Source organism: Pseudophryne corroboree, chromosome 12 (genome assembly GCF_028390025.1).
Source record: "Pseudophryne corroboree isolate aPseCor3 chromosome 12, aPseCor3.hap2, whole genome shotgun sequence".
NCBI classification, from domain to species: domain Eukaryota; kingdom Metazoa; phylum Chordata; class Amphibia; order Anura; family Myobatrachidae; genus Pseudophryne; species Pseudophryne corroboree.
The window spans coordinates 9,040,946-9,044,640 of NC_086455.1; positions in this window are offsets into that span (position 1 = coordinate 9,040,946).

Genomic DNA, 3,695 nt, shown 5'->3' on the forward strand with positions numbered 1-3,695 from the left:
CGTGTCTGTGTTGTGGCGATGCTATCCGCTTGTAGGGTCGGGGATGAGCTCTCTGACTCGCCATGTTCTCCAGTATGCCCTGCTCATCCGGGTCTATATTTGTGTCTGGATTGGATTCTACACTTGATAAGGCAGAAGCACCGTCCTGGCAAGGGGTTTCCAGTTGTGCTGACTGGTTCTGTGATGCACACGGTGCTGCCTCTGGCTAAACCCAATGAGATGTTGCAGGTCAGTGACAGTAAGTGTTTCTGTCCTGGCTCAAGCTGTCGGGTGGAATCTTATAGGAAGATGTGGGAAGTCCAAAGTTTTGATGCAGCATGAAAAAGCTTCAACAACTTCCACAAATGTATCTATGAATATAGTTATTCCGGTAGAGGAGTTCTAGTAGCTCAGGGGCCACGGTGGACATCTGTCGGCTCACATACTCCATAATCTGTCCTACTCTGGTTACATTACAGGACATGAAACATTAGGGTTAGATTGCAGGTGAGAGGGTTAGGGATTAGGGTTATGGATAGTGGAGAAATACTTACTGGAACCTTGGAGGTCTGAACCAGAAGAAGCCACCTGAACCACTGCAGCCACCAGCAGCAGGTAAGTCACAGCTGGGCCACCAAGATGAAATGTCGTCATCATCACTGTCTACATTGACCTGATGAATGGCATCTGTTTGAACCCAGCTCTTTGATGCGTAATAAAATACCATTCTAATCCTGTGCTGGAGCAACACCAAAGTGGTCTGGTATTAGATCTGCGGTGACTGAAGGGTGATGCGTGAGCTGGGGTCAGGGTTGCAGTAGTGATGACGCCCTTCACTTAGGTGAGGGATTTACAGAGGAGTTAAGTCTGTAATACCCCTTTCAGACCGCCTGAGGCGGGTCGCACCCGGGGGCCTGACACGGGAGCTCCCAGTGTGCGCCCGCCGCCACTGTCTGCAACCCGCCATATTGCCGGTTTGGTGGCGTCAGTGGGGGGTGGCGCTTGGAGATCACATGATCTCCAAGCGCCGCCCGTACACAGAGAGTGAATGGGAAATGGGTCGGATCGACCCGGCTCCCACCCACACTGCACATTGAGCCGGGTTGAAGACGTGTTCAACACTGCTTGCGACCAGGGTTGAAATACCGGGTCACTCGACCCAGTATTTTAACTCTTGCACCTTTCGAACCGCGCCTGAACACAGGTTATGCGCGCTCATGTGCCAGTAACCCATGTTCATTGGTGGCGGTCTGAAAGGGGTATAAGTAGCTATGGTGTTATGTCACTGGGGTTGATTAAGTTATTTAATGAGCGTCCAAAATTGCATTTCGCCTGTCATGTTGAGGTGGTATGCAGATGTTTGGGCACCCATTGTTTTATTGCACCCTAAAGTGCTGGGTCAACTAGAGTGCTGGGCACGATGCAAAAATAAATAAATGCAATTTGGGTTCCCAAGTGGGTAACTTTTTGCACATTTCTACTTGCCGCCCCGGGAGGCTGCAAGCAGAAATTGTTAGTGTGCCCGTTACCACCTGAAAACACCTGAATCGCCCCCACTGACTCCTGCGTGTCTGCCGCAGCAGCTATTAGGGTTCAGCACTGGCAGGTGCCGAGCTCCCAGCCCATCACACCCCACAACAGACCGAACCCGTCCTAACTGCGCCTGGAATAGAATGTGTTTGGGTTACCTGTGCATCTGTGACGTGAGGTATAAGCGAAGGACCTGTAGATCCGCTGAATGAGCCCTGTTTATTTTCTTAATGCTGATAACAATTTCACCGAACGTTGAAGTTGGTGTATGTACTAATTCTACACAGATAGACCAGTCTCCCAATCTCCCTGACCACTGGTATGTGACCCACCAAGTCTCTTACTAGTCTGACCACAACCTCCTCCGACTACCTCTTATTCCCCCCCCCCCCACACACACACACGCACACAGACACGCACTCAACCTGAACACAACCCAATTAACTTACCTCTACTAAAATTCTACAATAATTAGTACGTCCTGTTCTCGCTGCAGTAGCACAGACCTCCGCCTTCAGCTACGTAGCTCCAATCATCACCTAACCCAACTGTCTCATAGCCTAACCCTCCGCCTAGTGCCTAACCTCCCCTCCCACAGCCTGACCTTCCTACACATACCTAACCATAACCCAACTGTCTCATAGCCTAACCTTCCACCTTGTGCCTGACCTCCCCTCCCACAGCCTAACCCTCCACCTCATACCTAACCATAACCCAACTGTCTTACAGCCTAACCTTCCACCTTGTGCCTGACCTCCCCTCCCACAGCCTGACTCTCCACCTCATACCCAACCATAACCCAACTGTCTTACAGCCTAACCTTCCACCTTGTGCCTAACCTCCCCTCCCACAGCCTGACCCTCCACCTCATACCTAACCATAACCCAACTGTCTTACAGCCTAACCTTCCACCTTGTGCCTGACCTCCCCTCCCACAGCCTGACTCTCCACCTCATACCCAACCATAACCCAACTGTCTTACAGCCTAACCTTCCACCTTGTGCCTGACCTCCCCTCCCACAGCCTGACTCTCCACCTCATACCTAACCATAACCCAACTGTCTCATTGCCTAACCTTCCACCTTGTGCCTGACCTCCCCTCCCACAGCCTGACTCTCCACCTCATACCCAACCATAACCCAACTGTCTTACAGCCTAACCTTCCACCTTGTGCCTGACCTCCCCTCCCACAGCCTGACTCTCCACCTCATACCTAACCATAACCCAACTGTCTTATTGCCTAACCTTCCACCTTGTGCCTAACCTCCCCTCCCACAGCCTGACCCTCCACCTCATACCTAACCATAACCCAACTGTCTCATAGCCTAACCTTCCACCTTGTGCCTAACCTCCCCTCCCACAGCCTAACCCTCCACCTCATACCTAACCATAACCCAACTGTCTTACAGCCCAACCTTCCACCTTGTGCCTGACCTCCCCTCCCACAGCCTGACCCTCCACCTCATACCTAACCATAACCCAACTGTCTTACAGCCTAACCTTCCACCTTGTGCCTAACCTCCCCTCCCACAGCCTAACCCTCCACCTCATACCTAACCATAACCCAACTGTCTTACAACCTAACCTTCCACCTAGTGCCTGACCTCCCCTCCCACAGCCTGACCCTCCACCTCGTCCCTAACCCTGCTAAACAGCGCAACAACGCTTCATGAGCCTAATTGCTGGCAAAGAGGAACCCTTCTGCATATTAATGTATTGAACCACCCCAAGTTGTCACGGGATGCAGTCAGGATCCTGGTAATCAGATTACCGATACCGGAATCCCGACACTATTTGGAATGTTGACACCGGCATCCTGAATACCAAACAAAAAATGAGACAGCGCTATTTCACGTTGTATATATAGAAAATAACTTTTACTTAATATTTTGTACAGAGTACATAAAAAATTATTTTCTCTGACGTCCTAAGTGGATGCTGGGACTCCGTAAGGACCATGGGGATTAGCGGCTCCGCAGGAGACTGGGCACAACTAAAGAAAGCTTTAGGACTACCTGGTGTGCACTGGCTCCTCCCACTAAGACCCTCCTCCAGACCTCAGTTAGATTCTTGTGCCCGGCTGAGCTGGATGCACACTAGGGGCTCTCCTGAGCTCCTAGAAAGAAAGTATATTTTAGGTTTTTTATTTTACAGTGAGATCTGCTGGCAACAGACTCACTGCAGCG